The sequence below is a fragment of the Hypanus sabinus genome, chromosome 9, assembly GCF_030144855.1.
Source record: "Hypanus sabinus isolate sHypSab1 chromosome 9, sHypSab1.hap1, whole genome shotgun sequence".
In the NCBI taxonomy this organism is placed as follows: Eukaryota; Metazoa; Chordata; class Chondrichthyes; order Myliobatiformes; family Dasyatidae; genus Hypanus; species Hypanus sabinus.
The window spans coordinates 5,759,239-5,776,939 of record NC_082714.1 but is presented as its reverse complement, the minus strand read 5'-3'; the positions used below and the strand labels follow the sequence as shown (position 1 = coordinate 5,776,939).

The 17,701-nt window shown below is 44.1% G+C and overlaps 1 protein-coding gene across 2 annotated transcripts in view; it reads left to right on the top strand.

The window, feature by feature from the left end:
• The first annotated feature begins 341 nt into the window (after positions 1–341).
• The window catches only part of capn15 (calpain 15), a 288,563-nt gene continuing 271,203 nt past the window's right edge, over positions 342–17,701 (top strand). For both annotated transcript variants that reach the window (XM_059978926.1, XM_059978928.1), the window contains exon 1: positions 342–498. The gene's annotated coding sequence lies outside the window, so the exon portion shown is untranslated. The remainder of the gene's footprint in view (positions 499–17,701) is intronic.

Genomic DNA, 17,701 nt, shown 5'->3' with positions numbered 1-17,701 from the left:
ATGAGCATGATGGTCCAATCGTGTAGCAGAGTTCTCTTAACTCTCGGGGGTTATTTTACGCATGCGTAAAGGTACGGCGAATTTAAAAATATTTAAAATTTAAAAATATAACGGATGTTTCAAATTTAAATCAATTTTTTTGCTTTATGTTCTGGGAGTGCATATCACTCTAGCTTATTCCCAAAGTACGGGAACTATTGGTTGGTAGGAAAGTTGTTCTTTACACAATCGGCGCCGTTATTGTTCTCGAGTTATGTTTGAAACTGCATTTCCCATGAGGCGCTGGGGCTAGAGCGCATGCGCAAGCGTGGTGATGCCCAGTTTCGGGTGGTGAGTGGAATCCTGGGACTTGCAGTCCGATTTTGCTGCGGCTACTGCCGCCTCGGATCTCCGAAGCCGTGATCGGAAGGGAAATAGATCGGTACCGGAGCGATCACGCGACACAACAACGTCCTGACCGCCGGTCGGCGGACTTTCGCTCGGCTCTGGATTAAACAGGTCAGTGATCATTTGCAACCCAGTGACGGCTCGGCAGAGCGAGCGGTCCGTGAGCCCGTGTAAGGCATTGTCACCCAGAGCCTGGTTCATTGGTGACAGTCACACCGTGTGTGTGTGGATATGACTGACTCTGTGTCTGTGTATCTGTGTGTGTGTGTGTGGATATGACTGACTGTGTGTGTGTGTGTGGATATGACTGACTGTGTGTGTGTGGATATGACTGACTGTGTGTGTGTGTGTGTATGTGTGTGTGTGGCTATGACTGACTATGTGTCTGTGTATCTGTGTGTGTGTGTGTGGATATGACTGACTATGTGTGTGTGTGTATGTGTGTGTGGATATGACTGACTCTGTGTGTGTGTGTATGTGTGTGTGTGTGGATATGACTGACTCTGTGTGTGTGTGGATATGACTGACTATGTGTGTGTGTGTATGTGTGTGTGTGTGGATATGACTGACTCTGTGTGTGTGTGTGTGGATATGACTGACTCTGTGTCTGTGTATCTGTGTGTGTGTGTGTGTGGATATGACTGACTATGTGTGTGTGTGTGTGGATATGACTGACTATGTGTCTGTGCATCTGTGTGTGTGGATACGACTGACTATGTGCCTGTGTATCTGTGTGTGTGTGTGTGTGGATATGACTGACTATGTGTCTGTGTATGTGTGTGTGTGTGGATATGACTGACTATGTGTCTGTGTATCTGTGTGTATGTGTGTGTGTGTGGATATGACTGACTCTGTGTGTGTGTGTGTGTGGATATGACTGACTATGTGTGTGTGTGTGGATATGACTGACTCTGTGTGTGTGTGTGTGGATATGACTGACTCTGTGTCTGTGTATCTGTGTGTGTGTGTGTGGATATGACTGACTATGTGTCTGTGCATCTGTGTGTGTGGATACGACTGACTATGTGCCTGTGTATCTGTGTGTGTGTGTGTGTGGATATGACTGACTATGTGTCTGTGTATCTGTGTGTATGTGTGTGTGTGTGGATATGACTGACTATGTGTCTGTGTATGTGTGTGTGTGTGGATATGACTGACTATGTGTCTGTGTATCTGTGTGTGTGTGTGTGGATATGACTGACTATGTGTCTGTGTATCTGTGTGTGTGTGTGTGGATATGACTGACTATGTGTCTGTGTATCTGTGTGTGTGTGTGTGTGTGTGTGGATATGACTGACTATGTGTCTGTGTATCTGTGTGTGTGTGTGTGTGTGTGTGGATATGACTGACTATGTGTCTGTGTATCTGTGTGTGTGTGTGTGGATATGACTGACTATGTGTCTGTGTATCTGTGTGTGTGTGTGTGTGTGTGGATATGACTGACTCTGTGTCTGTGTATCTGTGTGTGTGTGTGTGGATATGACTGACTGTGTGTGCGTGTGACTGTGTGTGTGTGTGTGTGGATATGACTGACTGTGTGTATCTCGTGAGTATGTGTACGTCTGTGTGTATATATGTGCGTGTGTATGTATCTCCATGTGTAATGTGTTGTGCATAAGTGCTTGTGTGTATCTGTGTGTGTGTACATGTGCGTGTCTGTGTATATGTGTGCAAGTATTTTATTGTTTTACAACACTGAATCACAATGGATTTAATTTATTTTTTGACACTGATCAACAGAAAAGGACTCTTTTGTGTCAAAGTGAAAATCGATCTCTACAAAGTGATCTAACTTAATTACAAATATAAAACACAAAATAATTGATTGCATAAGTGTTCACCCCCATTAATACGACACACCAAATCATCAGTGGCGCAGCCAATTGGTTTTAGAAGTCACATAAACCCTCTGATTGCTCTTTTTGGTTCTTTGGGTGAGATGGATATACATTTGAGCTCGACTAAATGTCAAACACTATCCTTTGCTTCTCTTCTGGCTAGACGTCTAATTCTTCTTAGATGGAGAGATGTTTCCCCACCTACGCACGCTCAATGGCTCAATGATATTATGTCCTGTTTAGACCTTGAAAAAATTCACTACTCAATTCTTAATTCAAACATAAAGTTTCATAAGGTCTGGGGACTATTTATTGAATATTTTCATAACCTTTCTCCTGATTAAGTATTTTTTTCAGTCCCTTACTTTTAGCTTTTTTTTGGTAGTAGGCATTATTATCTTCTGTTTTTACTTGTATTTACAGTTTTGGAGGTTTGAATGTTCTGATCTATATTTCCTACATTTTGCTGCGGTTGGTCTGGAGTTTTTTTTTCTTTGCAGGGGTGGGGGGGGACACTAACTTTACACGACTTTGATTTGGGTGCTTTTTCATTATTGTGAATTATATTATTATTATTATATGTTTATCTTGCACTGTATTAATTTCCTATTCTGTTTTTGGGTTTTTTTTTTGCTGTAGTGTTGTAGAAAATGCATAAAAAAATAAAAAAGAAAAGAAAGGAAGAAGTCACATAATTAGTTAAATGCTGATCAGTGTGCGCAGTCAAGGGTTTTCAATTGATTGTAGTAAAAATATGCCTGTATCTGGAAGGTCCAACTGCTGGTGAGTCGGTATCCCGGCAAAAACTACACCATGAAGACAAAAGAACACTCCAAGCAACTCTGCAAAAAGATTATTGAAAAGTACAAGTCAAGAGATAGATACAGGAAAATTTCCAAGTCACTGAATATCCCTTGGAGTACAGTTCAGTCAATCATCAAGAAATGGAAAGAATATGGCACAGCTGTAAATCTGACTAGAGCAGCCGTCCTCAAAAACTGAGTGACCGTGCAAGAAGCGGACCAGAGAGGGAGGCCACCAAGAGATCTATGACAACTTTGGAGGAGTTACAAGCTTCAGTGGCTGAGATGGGAGAGACTGTGCATACAACAACTGTTGCCCGGGTGTTTCACCCGTCACAGCTTTATAGGAGAGTGGCAAAGAGAAAGTGTCTGTTGAAAAGCAACTCACATGAAATCTCAAGAGTTTGCTGGAAGGCATGTGGGAGACTGAAATCAAATGGAAGAAGGTTCTATGTTCTGATGAAACCAAAATTGAGCTTTTTGTCCATCAGACTAAATACTATGTTTGACGTAAACCAAAGACCACACATCATCAGAAACACACCATCCGTACCGTGAAGCATGGTGGTGGCTGCATCATGCTGTGGGATGCTTCACTGCAGCAGGTCCCGGGAGGCTTGTGAAGGTAGAGGGCAAAATGAATGCAGCAAAATACAGGAAATCCTGGAGGAAAACCTGATGCGGACTGCAAGAGAACTGCGACTTGGGAAAAGATTTGCTTTCCAGCAAGACAATGGCCCCAAGCATAAAGCCAAAGCTACACAGGAATGGCTTAAAAACAACAAAGTTAATGTCCTGGGGTGGCCAAGTCAGAGTCCAATTGAGAATTTGTGGCTGGTCTGTTGAAAAGGGCTGTTCACTCACAATCCCCATGCAATCTGACAGAGCTTGAGTGGTTTTGTAAAGAAGAATGGGGAAAAACTGCAGTGTCCAGATGTGCAAAGCTGATAGAGACCTATCCACACAGACTCAAGGCTGTAATTGCTGCCAAAGGTACATACTGACTTGAAGGGGTGAACACTTATTCAATATATTATTTTGTGTTCTATATTTGTAATTAATTTAGATCACTTTGTAGAGATCTGTTTTCACTTAAACATGAAAGTCTTTTTCTGTTGATCAGTGTCAAAAAAAGCCAAATTAAATCCACTGTGATTTAATGTTACGAAACAATAAAACATGAAAACTTCTGGGGGGGGGGGGGTTGGTGAATACTTTTTTTTAGGGACTGTGTGCCTGTGTCTTCATGTGTCAGTATCCTCGAGAACCCAGGCTCTAAGTCTTCTGAATAGAGAATTTGCGGAGATTTCATCACCCTCTGTGGGAAGGTGGCAAAGCTGAACCTGTGTATTGAATCTGTGGAATTCATTGCCACAGATGGCTATTGAGGCTTTGGTCAGACTGCACTTGGAGTATGGTGAACAATTTTGAGTGCCTTATCTAAGAAAGGATGTGCTGGCTTTGGAGAGGGTTCAGATTCTCCACTGCCAGTATATGGATTCCAGGAGAGATCATGAGAATGATCCTGGGAATGAAAGGGTTAACACATGAGGAGCATTTGGTGCCTCTGGGCCTGTACTCACTGGAGCAATGGGGTGAGGGGGAATCTCATTGAAACCTATGGGATGTTGACAGGACGAGATAGGGTGGATGTGGAGAGGATGTTTCCTGTTGTGGGTGAATCCAGGACCAGAGGGCACAGCTTCAGAATAGAAGGATGTCCCTTTCAAACAGAGATGAGGTGGAATTCCTTTAGCCAGATGGCATTGAATTTGTGGAATTCATTGCCATGGATGGCCGTGGAGACCAAGTCATTGGGTGTATTTAAAGCAGAAGTTGATAGGTTCTTGATTCGGAAGAGTGGCCAAGGTTAGGGAGAGAAGGCAGGAGAATCGGATTGAGAGGGATAATAAATCGTCCTCTGGCTAAAAAAATTTCTTCTCATCTCTGTTCTAAAGGGACATCCTAGTATTCTGAGGCTGTGCCCTCCGGTCTTGAGACTCTCTGACTATTGGAAACGTCCTCTCCCTGTCCATTCTACCTTGTCTAAAACATGAGGCCAGTGGATAGGATATTGATGCCGTAAGTCTGTCATACTGTAGATAAACTTCTTAGTAACAGCAGATGTATTATTAAGGTTAATACAATTACTGATATGCTAGCGTGTTTCTGCTGATCTCATCAATAATCATTCCTTCAGTTAACATTGTCCTAAATTTGGCCGCTTACTGCTTGGTTCAGCTTTGGCCAGTTTTTTAGTTAAGTGTGAGACTTGTCCAGGATGATATCTGTGAAGACATAATCAGGCGTCTGCTGGGTTGGTCTTCATTAAAGTTCAAAGTAAATTTATTGTCAAAGTTTGTATATGTCACCATACACAACCCTGGGATTCATTTTCTTTCAGGCAGTCATAGTAGAACAAAGAAAGCCAATAGAATCAATGGGAAAACTGCACACAAAGACTGACAAACAATCAATGTGCAAAAGGAGACAAACTGCAAATACAAAAAAAGTAAATAAATAATCCTGAGAACACAAGTCGTAGAGACCTTGAAAGTGAATCTGCAGTTGTGTTCATTGGTCAGTTCAGTATCAAGGTGAGTGAAGTTCTCTACACTGGTTTAGGAGCCTGATGGTTGTAGGGTGATAATTATTCCTGGTGCTGTGGGACCTGAGGCTCCTGTACCTCCTGCCCAATGGCAGCAGTGAGGAGAGGGTACGGCCTGGATGGTGCCGGTCCTTGATGATGGCAGTGCTCCTTGTAGATGTGCTCTGTGGTGGGGAGGGCTTTTCCTGTGATGGACTGGGCCATACCCACTGCTTTTTGTAGGATTTTCCATTAAAGGGCATTGCTGTTTCCATTATCTGGCTGTGACGCAGCCAGTTCATATACTGTCCACCACACATGTATAGAAGTTTTCTAAAGTTTAGTTGACATGTTGAATCTGTGTAAACATCTAGGAAAGTAGAGGCCCTGGCGTGCTTTCTTTGTAATGGCACTCTCGTGCTGGTCCCAGGACAGATCCTTTGAAATGATAATGCCGAGGAACTGGCAATTACCTACGCTGTCCACCTCAGATCCCCTAACAAGCACAGGATCATGGACTGTCAATTTCTTAATCCTGTCGTCAATGTTCAGCTCTTACCAGTCATCAGAAAGACAATATATTGTACAATCTATTTTAACGGCAGTGAGCAATATTATCCATTTCACTCGTGAAGTTTTGGATTAATTTGTTTCTGATGGGATTTTGTTCAATGCAACGCTTGAGCTAACTCCCAAAGTCCCCATCTGTCTGTTCTAAGCTTTTGCTAACATTAACGCTACCGCAGAGAAAGAGGGCATTGAGGATTCTCATTTGATTTTCATTATGGTTTATCTTAATCCCTGACTACTCTGATCTGAAAGCTGCAGCAAGACATGCTGATGGGAAGGCTAACGTGGGTATATTTTAGTTTAATCCAGATTTCCACTGTTCTCTGGATTTAATGCTGTATACCAGCTAGTGCATGGTTCCATTTGGAGTAAGCTTTTGTCACTTGGGATGGTAAACAATTAATTTGGTGACTATTGGATACTCTAGGCTAGGGAATATTAACTTAAAGTTTACTGTCATTCAAGGGGACACACTTCTGGTTTAAGATGGTGTTGGTGAAGCTCAGTGACAACTTTAAATTCCTGTATTAACCACACTTTCTCTTGGATATGGTCACTGCAGTCAATAGCCCGTAACTTCCCTTTCGGAGCTGAGCTTTTCAAACAACCTGGCATGTTTGTGGTGTGAACTAAAGTCCAGAAGGTACAGGACGGTTGTGGCGTGACGTGCATGGTTCAAGTTGGGCAGCAGGCCCGGGCCCAAGAGTGAGGAATGAGCCAGTGTTTGGCCGATTTCAACACAGGACCAGATCGAGAAGGTCAGGATGTCAGGGCCAGAGGAAAGATGTGGGCTGGTGTTTAGCCCACGGCCCTGTGAGGTTTACTTGTCTCTGCGCTGAACTGAGGCTGTAAGCTGCAACTAATGGGCTCCTGGATCGGCTATGACTGTGAACTCACTTTCAAGAGCTTCAGTTCTGAATGGTATTCATTTACTTTTATTGTTTGTTATTTTCTGCACATTGTGTGTATGGCAGTCTTCTGTTTTAATGGGCTTCTTTGCTCTGTGGCTGTCTGTAAGGAGACAAACCTCAAGGCTGTATATAGTATACATACTTTGATAATAAATTATTTTGAACTCTGAACATGTATACAGCTTATCACAACATTAAACACAAGAGGTGCCTCAGATGCTGAAAATCCAGAACAACACACACAAAATGCTAGAGGAGCTCAGCAGGTTGGGGCCACATTTATTGAAATGAATAAACAGTCAATGTTTCGGGCCGAGGCCCTTCAGCAGGACTGCGAGGGAAGGGGGAAGATGCCTGAATAAAAAAGTTTGTGGGGGGGGGGGGGGGGCGGAGGAGGATAAATGAGGAACAATGAGCCTCTCATCTTAGAAAGGATGTGCTGAAACCGGAGAGGGTTCATGAAAATGATTCCAGGATTGAATGGCTTGTCAAATGAAGAGCGCTTGATGCCTCTGGGTCTGTATTCATTGGAATTCAGAAGAATGAGGGGTGACCTCAGGGAAACCTATCGAATGGGGAAAGGCCTTGATGAGTGGGCATGGAGAGGATGTTTCCTATGATGGGAGAGTCTATGGCCAGAGGACACAGCCTTAGAACAGTGGGGTGTCCTTTTAGAACAGAGATGAGGAGGATTTCTTCAGTGAGACAGTGGTGAATCTGTGGAATTCTTTGCCACAGGCAGCTGTAGAGGCCAAGTCTTTATTTAACGTAGCGGTTGATAGATTCTTGATTGGTCAGGGATGAAGGGATCTGGGGAGAAGGCAGGAGATTAGAGCTGAGAGGAAAATTAGATCAGCCATGATGAAATGGCGGAGCAGACTCGATGGGCCAAATGGCCTAATTCTGCTCTTATATCTAATGGTCTTATGGACCAAGGTTCAAAATACAGTACATTTCCACATACAGCTTGTAAAATAATATTGACAGATAACAAAAGAAGTATTCTACAGATGTACAAGTTGACATAAGACTCCTATACGACATATTGTTAATTATACATCAGTGTTACTGTTTCTGGCACTGTGATAAATAACATGTACAGGGTGTTTAGAGGTCTCACAGCCTGGGGGATGAAGCTGTTCCTCAGCCTAACAGTCCTGGTCATGTCCCTTCCGCCTGTTTGTGGGACGGGTGGGAGGTATCCTTGATAATGCTGAGGGCTCTGCGAATGCAACGTAGGGGAAGGGAGACCCCTGTGGTTCTCTCCGCTGTCCTCACAAGCAATTGCATGCTGTTGTGATCGGATGCCTTGCCATTGCCGTACCAGACATCGATACATCATCATCATTACGTGTTGTGTCAGACGACGTGGTGATCCTGGTCGTGACCGTGACTGTTCTGGGCAGACTTTCCCACAGAAGTGGTTTGCCATTGCCTTCTTCTGAGCAGTGTCCCCAGCCATGATCAGTTCAGAGATGGTCTCCCTAATGTCAGTGGTCACCAGGACTTGTGATCTGCACCAGCTGCTCATACGACCGTCCACCACCTGCTCCCATGGCTTCACGTGACCCTAATCCCGGGGGATGGGGGGGGGGTAGGGGTAAGCGGGTACTACGTCTAGCCCAAGGGTGACCTGTAGCTGACAGTAGCATTTTTAATGACAGAAACCATTTTAGGTTTTCCTGTGACTAGTGGTGTGCCACTTCTCACATTTCTGTTAGGGTGGCGTAGCAGTTAGTGTAACGCCCTACACTGTCAGCTGTAAAATCAGAGTTCAATTCCCACCGCTGATTGTGAAGAGTTTGCATGTTCTCCTTGTAACCGCATGGGTCTCCTCTGCACGCTCCGCTTTCCTCCCACGTACGGATTAGCGCGGATAGGAAATTATGGGCTTGCTGTGTGCCGTGGGCTGCCACACATTGTGTTGGTCCTTAATGCATTTTGCTGAATGTACCTGTGACAAGTCAAGCTGATGTTTCATTTTAATTTCTGTGGCCTGTGATTGGGTTACAATGCACACTCTGTCAAACATTTAGATGGGTGTAATATACCCAAGTTCACTGGAAACCTGAGGGTTAAATCAGTTGACACATGGAGTGTGTTGCCGGAGGAGAAAGATCTCCGGGATTGAGATTCACTTTATTTGCTGCATGTACATCAAAGCACAGTGAAGTGTGTCATTTGCATCAAGCCCAACAGTCTGAGGGTGTGCTGGAGGCAGCCCACAAGCGTCTCCAACAGAACGTGCCCACAATTTACTAATCCTGGCCTGTACATCTTTGGAATGCGGGAGGAAACCAGAGCACCTGGAGGAAAGCTGGTATGGACAATATTCCACACACCATCAATGTACAGGTCAGGCCACTCAGGAACTTGGGCTGCACTGTTTTTGTTTGAGACTATGTTTTTCTGCTGTTGTAACTATGTGCAGTGTGCTGTTGGCTCTGTGTTTTGTCCCTTGGCCCCAGAGGAACACTGTTTTGTTTGGCTGCATTCATGTGTATGGTTGAATGACAATTGAACTTGAACGTGGCCACAGAGAGAATGTACAGCCATGGGAATTGAACCTGGATCGCTGGCGCTGTAAAGCGTGATGCTAAGCGCTACAGCACCGTGCCAAATGCACCAACAGGAGGTAGTGGAGTCAGCAATGTTGAAGAAGTGTTTACAGACATTTTTAATCTCTCCCTCTCCCAGTGTAGACTGCCCTCCTGCTTCAAAACATCCACCATTGCCCCTGTACCTAAAAAGACCAAGGTAACATGCCTGAACGACCGGCTTCCTATCGCACTCACCTCAATAATAAACAAATGCTTTGAGAGGCTGGTCAAAGACTACTCCACCCACACTGACCCCCCTACAATTCGCCTACCGACACAACTGATCGACAGACAATGCGATGGCCACAACTCTGCACACTGTCCTTACACATCTGGAGCAGAAGGATGCTTATGTGAGAATGTTGTTCTTGGACTACAGTTCAGTATTCAACATCATAATTCTAAGCTTGACAAGAAGCTCAGAGACCCCGGCCTTGACCCTACCTTGTGTAGCTGAATCCTGGACTTCCTGTCAGATCACCGGCATGTGGCAAGAGTGGGCTCCCTCACCTCTGTCCCTCAGACTGTCAACACAGGTGCCCCTTAGGGCTGTGTACTAAGCCCCCTCCTTTACTCTCTGTATACCCATGACTGTGTCACATCCACAGCTCCAATCTGCTAATTATATTTACTGACAATACTAGATTGATTGGCCTTATCTCAAATAATGACAAGACAGCCTACAGAGAAGAAGTCATCACCCTGACTCAATGGTGAAAAAACCTCTCCCTCAATGTTGCAAAAACAAAGCAGCTGGTTATGGATTACAAGAGGAATGGAGACAGGTTAACCCTTATTGACATCAATGGACCTGGGGTTGAGAGGATAAACAGTTTTAAGTTCCTCGGCATAAACATCACCGAGGACCTCATGTGATCTATACGTACCGGCTGTGTGGTGAAAGAGAATGGTGCGGACAGCCCAGTGCATCTGTAGTTGTGAACTTCCCACTATTCAGGACATTAACAGAGACAGGTGTGTAAAGATGGCCCAAAGGATCATTGGGGACCCAGATCACCCCAACCACAATCTATTTCAGCTGCTACCATCTGGGAAATGGTATCACGGCATAAAAGCCAGGACCAACAGGCTCCAGGACAGCTTCTTCCACCAGGCCATCAGGCTGATTAATTCATGCTGACACAACTGTATTTCTATGTTATATTGACTGTCCTGTTGTCCATACCATTTACTATGAATTACCATGAATTGCACATTTAGGCGGAGATGTAACACAAAAGATTTTTACTCCTCATGTATGTGAAGGATGTAAGAAATAAAGTCAATTTAATTAAATGCAGGTACTTGAATGACCAGGGCACACAATTAGTAACAGGAACGGGGATTAATCTAGATATGGAGGGCCAAAGGGCCTGTACACTGTACAGCTTTCTGACTCAGTGTTGGCTGGCAGGTGCATCCCAAAAGGCTGACAGAATTTGATATTATATGTTCAGTACCTCTTATCCGAAATACTTGGGGTTGGAAGTGATTTTGGACTTTTTCTGGATTTTGGAATATATACTGAGATAGCTCAGGATTGCCATAATTTTCGACTCTGAATTTATGTGCTATCGGTAAACAGTCCTCGTCTTACACTCACCCATCACACATATGTACTTAACAGTAAAATTTATTGCATACCATTAATATAATGAAAATCTAATGTGTGCAGCACAGCAGCAGTGGGAGAACACCTGAATCAGCTGTTGAACAATGGCAGGCTTTCAGTCTCTACCTACGATACAGCGTTTGATTAACAGGGTACAGTACACTGCATTTGTATTTGACTTTATTTTAGATTTTATGTAAGGTATAAAACAATCAGCATTGTTCTAGTGTTAGATTTTCACCAGCGACAATCTTCACAAACTCATTGAATTTCTCTGCTGCTTCGTAATCAGTAGACAGTTCATCTTTAAACTGTTTTAATCTTAAAAAAGATTAATATCGTACCTTTTCAGTAATTTCTGCAACCAACCTGCTGAATATTCACAATTATCTTCAGTTGTAAGTTTGTCGTGATAGATCTTTGCTTGTTTTGCGATCAGCGCACCGTTAAGTAGCATATGTTCACTGTGACACTGACAAATCTATTTTTTCAATACACGATTGAGACCTTAATTTTTAGCTTTATGCAGTGTTTTTCTATTTTTCGTTAACTTCTGTTCATTACATATGCGAGGTCACTTCTCAGAACTGTCTGCAGCGCACTGAGACCTGCTCATTGTCTGGGAACCTTCCTAGCACCTTGTGGGAATTTTCCATTTGTGACGTCACGTCGGCACTAAAAACAATTTTGGATTTTGGAGTTTAAGGGGTGCTTAACCTGTAATAATGTGAGGTTTCGGTAGGGGAGGGGATATAGAAAGTGAGGCATTGACAGATGTCGATGCCCAAACGAAAGTGTGTGTCAAAACGTGATTCACTCAATGTTAATGTCTACAGTCATGAAGTGTTTAGGAAGACAAATGTTAGCCTTACTGCATCAGGAATGAGTGTGAAAGTAAAGGTGTTCCAGTATATGAGACCATCTTGGAATATTGTGGGCAAGTCTGTCTGCATTCTTAAGTAAGGGTATATTTGGTATAGAACATAGAACATTACAGCACAGTACAGACCCTTCAGCCCACGATGTTGTGCTGACATTTTAACCTACTCCAAGATCAATCCAACCCTTTCCTTCCATATAACCCTCTATTTTTCTTTCATTCATGTGCATATCTAAGGGTTTCTAAAATGTCCCTAATGTATTTGCCTCTACAATCCCTGGCAGCTTTAGAGAGGGTGCAGAGGAGATTCACCAGGATGCTGCCTGGATTAGAGAGGGTGCAGAGGAGATTCACCGGGATGCTGCCTGGATTAGAGAGGGTGCAGAGGAGATTCACCAGGATGCTGTCTGGATTAGAGAGGGTGCAGAGCAGATTCACCAGGATGCTGCCTGGATTAGAGAGGGTGCAGAGTAGATTCACCAGGATGCTGTCTGGATTAGAGAGGGTGCAGAGGAGATTCACCAGGATGCTGCCTGGATTCGAGAGGGTGCACAGGAGATTCACCAGGATGCTGCCTGGATTAGAGAGGGTGCAGAGGAGATTCAGCAGGATGCTGCCTGGAATAGAGAGGGTGCAGAGGAGATTCACCAGGATGCTGCCTGGATTAGAGAGGGTGCAGAGGAGATTCACCAGGATGCTGTCTGGATTAGAGAGGGTGCAGAGGAGATTCACCAGGATGCTGCCTGGATTAGAGAGGGTGCAGAGGAGATTCACCAGGACGCTGCCTGGATTAGAGAGGGTGCAGAGGAGATTCAGCAGGATGCTGCCTGGAATAGAGGGTGCAGAGGAGATTCACCAGGATGCTGCCTGGATTAGAGAGGGTGCAGAGGAGATTCACCAGGATGCTGCCTGGATTAGAGGGGGTGCAGAGGAGATTCACCAGGATGCTGCCTGGATTAGAGAGGGTGTCTAATGCAGAAACGTTGAGTGAGCTCGGGCTTTTGTCTTTGGACTGAAAGAGGATGAGAGATGACCTGATAGAGGTGTACAAGATGATTGGAGGCACAGACAGAGTGGACAGCCAGGGTGGAAGTTGCTGATACTAGGGAGCATAATTTAAACTTGACTGGAGGAAAGTACAGCGAGGTATCGGAGGTAGTCTTTTTACACAGAGTGTGGCGGGTGCAGGGGTGGTGGTGGAGGCAGACACATTTAAGGGACATTTAAGGAACTTGTAAGATACATGGAGGTTAGAAGAATGGAAGGCAATGTAGAAGGGAAAGGTTAGTATGTTCTAATAACACAGTGTTTCATTGTCCTAAACACAAGAGATTCTGATGCTGGAAATCCAGGACAACACTCACAAAATGCTGGAGGAACTCAGCAGGTCATGCAGCAGCTATGGAAATGAATAAACAGTCGACGTTTTGGGCTGAGACCCATTTTCATGACCAGACAGTTTCATTACCCTGTTGAATTGAAGAGACTTTATTTCTTACATCCTTCACATACATGAGAAGTAAAAGTCTTTGCATTACATCTCCATCTAAATGTGCCATGTACAAATATAGTGATTAATAATAATTTATAATAATTAGAACAGTCAATGTAACACAGAAATACACTCAAGTCACCGTGAGTTCATCAGTCTGATGGCCTGGTGGAAGAAGCCTGTTGGTCCTGGTTTTTATGCTGCGGTACCCTTTCCCGGCTGGTAGCAGCTGGAATAGATTGTGGTTGGGATGACTTGGGTCCCCAATGATCCTACGGGCCCTTTTTACACACCTGTCCTTGTAAATGTCCTGAATCTTGGGAAGTTCACGACTACAGATTGTCCGCACCACTCTGCGAGTCCTGTGATTGAGGGAGGTACAGTTCCCATACCAGGCAGTGATGCAGACAGTCAGGATGCTCACAATTGTGCCCCTATAGAAAGTTCTGAGGATCTGGGGGCCATACCAAACTTCCTCAACCGTCTGAGTCACCACACAGCTGGTGTGTACAGACCACGTGAGGTCCTCGGTGATGTTTATGCCGAGGAAATTAAAGCTGTTCATCCTCTCAACCCCAGACCCAGTGATGTCAATAGGGGTTAGCCCATCTCCATTCCTCCTGTAATCCACAACCAGCTCCTTTGTTTTAGCAACATTGAGGGAGAGGTTGTTTTCTTGACATTACTGTGTCAGAGAGATGACTTCTTCCCTGTAGGCCACCTCGTTATTGTTTGAGATTAGGCCAATCAATGCAGTGTCTTCGGCAAATTTATTTAGCAGATTGGAGCTGTGGGTGGTGATACCGTCATGGGTATAGAGGGAGTAAAGGAGGAGACTTAGTACACAGCCCTGAGGGGCAAATGAGAGTCAGAGGGTTGGAGGCGAGGGAGCCCACTCTTACAACCTGCTGGCGATCTGACAGGAAGTCCAGGATCCAGCTGCACGAGGCAGGGTCAAGGCCGAGGTCTCTGAGCTTCTTGTCAAGACTGGATGGAACTATGGTGTTGAATGCTGAACTGTAGTCCAAGAACAGCATTCTCACAGAAGGAGGAGACTGCATTTGTTCACTGACAAACCAAATATTTACATTAGGGACATTTAAGAAACTCTTATATAGGCACATCCTCCAAGACTCCTAGATAGGCACAACCTTGTTGTAGGGTTTGGAGGCTTGCATGCCTCAATGACCCGGAGGGCTATGTTGGCTGGAGTCAGGGCTTTATGCTTTGGCTCTTGGTAGGGTCACCCATGTCAAACAGGTCAAAGGTTAGAGGTGGTTCACCGGTCCTCCAGGGTCAGGGGTTCAGCTTAGGGCTAACAATCCTGACTGGTAAAACAAAACTTATGGAAACAGCAATGAAGAATGCTTCTACATCTGAGTGTGACGGTATTCCTGAGTCTCCACCCGGGACTTGCATGGTTGATAGCAGCGAAAACCGAGAGGAAGCTACTGACACGTTGAAGAAAGCCCTGAACACAGTGGCAGACTGAGATGGGGGACTTTCATTGCTGCCCTAAACACCAGCAGTATAATGGGCACTCATGAGACAATAATAGATAGGCGCATGGATAATACAAATGGAGTTATAGAGGAGAAAGGGCAGAGTTGGCACAATATTGTGCGCTATAGGGCCTGTACTGTAATGTTCTGTGTTCCAAAGATGAAGTAGAGATCATTGATGAAGCAGCTGAAGATATCTGGGCCACTACTTAGCCCCTCGCACTGGAATAGGACGCCACAGTAGTGTGGAAATGAGCATGGCTCATTCTGTCAGAGTTCAGAGTTCAATTCCGGTGCCATTTGTAAATAGCTTATACATTCTCCCTGTGACCTGTGGATTTTCTGCGGGAGCTCTGCTCTCCTCCCGCAGTCCAGAGACGTACCAGTTAGTAGGTTAATTTGTCATTGTGAACTGCCCTTAGATTAGGCTGATGTCGAGTAGGTGGGCAGCTGGGTGGCACAGCTCATTGGGCTAGAAGGGCCTGACAACATTGTATCACTGATATTCCCTTTGTTTGATTGGCTGGGGTAGGTCTATAAACCAAGTTCTTTTCTTTTGCAATTTTGATGAATTGCCTTTCAAAACATTCAGAGTACATTTATTATCAGAGTATGCATGCAGTAACAACCCTGAGATTCATCTTCCTACAGATAGCCAGGAAACCAAGAACTGTGAGGAAGAAAAGCATCAGACATCAAACCCCCCCCATGCACGTAAAAGAACAGATCATGCAAAGGGCAACAAGACAAAACAAACAAGTGAAAATACAGAAAATAAAACACATAATCAAAATATGCTTATTTTTTTCCCAGTAACCCAGTTGTAGAACCAGATCTCGTAGTATCGGTGCAGTATCTAGAAACCAGTCTGGCTTACAACATAGCCATAGCCTACAAAAATTCTCGAGATCTTTCTGTGAAGTATCTGGCAAGAGACTTGTTAGAGAAATTCGGATGCGTGGTGTAGGAGAGAAGATAGCTGTGTGGGTTGGAAACTGATTGACAGAAAGTTTGTGCTGCTCAAACAGAATGGAAGTGTGCTCTCCTGGGGATCATCCTGCCAGTCCTTGACACCTGGAATTTTGCTTTTGTTTTTGACAATGCAAAGATATGGCAGCCAGCGAGGGTGAGTGGGAAAACTTTCAGAAGACACTAGTGCAGGAATACAGACAGAAATGGGAGGCAATGCGCTGATTACTGGCCTTCCAAAGCAATCTATTCACAAACTTCAACTCATTCAGAATGCCACCGCTAGACTTTCAACTAAAACTAAGAAGGTGGACACTTTTAACTAAAACTAAAAAGAGGAAGGGAGAATATCGCTCCCATCCTAGCTACTCTGCATTGTGTTCTGTATCTTTTAGAATTGATCTGAAAGTTCAATTACTTGTTAAAGCTGTTAATGTTCTGGGACCAGAGTACATCATAGAATTGTTTTTGTTTTGTAATCCTGCACAAGGCTGTCAGGTCTTCTTCTGCCGGTTTCTTAAATTAGACAATCTCCCTCAAAGGAGAATCGGCAGGTCAGTTTTTTTGAACTATGTTCCTAAACTGTGGAACTCAGTACGTAAACTATAAGGGATGCAGAAACACTTTTAAACACCGGCTCAAAATCTGTTTATTTAATCTTGGTTTAAATGAACATAATTTTGTCTTTTATTTTCTTGTTGGCACTTTATCCTATTGTAAAGCACTTTGAACTTTCACTCATTATGTTTCCTGTCCTATGACGTGGGCAATCATTGTCATGATCATGACTGTTCTTGGCAAATTTTTCTACAGAAGTGGTTTGCCATTGCCTTCTTCTGGGCAGTGTCTTTACAAGACGGGTGACCCCAGCCATTATCAATACTCCTCAGAGATTGACTGCCTGGCATCAGTGGTCACATAACCAGGACTTGTGATCTGCACCGGCTGCTCATACGACCATCCATCACCTGCTCCCATGGCTTCATATGACCTTAAGCGGGAGCTACACCTTGCTCAAGGGTGACCTACAGGCTAGTGGAGGGAAGGAGCACCTTACACCTCCTTTGGTAGAGACGTATCTCCACTCCTCCACTCACTTTGGACTACTTTATGAAAAATGCTCTATAAATAAGTTATTATTAATTAATAAACAAGTGGAAGATCCAACATCGAAAAGGACTGTTCAGCCTATCAATCTGTATTCTACACCAACTTTCACACATTTCCCGTTGCTGTTCCCACACCCCTTAAGTAACTTTCCTTCAGTCATCTGAATTGGGCTCTTCAGTCCCTCAGAATAAAACACATAGAACAGTACAGGTCATTCTACCCACAATGTTATCCTGATGTAGTAACCCACTCAAAGTTCAAATTAACCTTTATTATTAAAGTACATGTATAAGATTAGGCCAATCGAGTCTGCTGTGCCATTCCGTTATGGCTGATTTATTATCCCTCTCAACCCTATTCTCCTGCCTTCCGCTGTAGCCTTTGGCAGCCTGATTAATCAAGAATTAATTTATTAACTACTGCCTTAAATATAACCAATG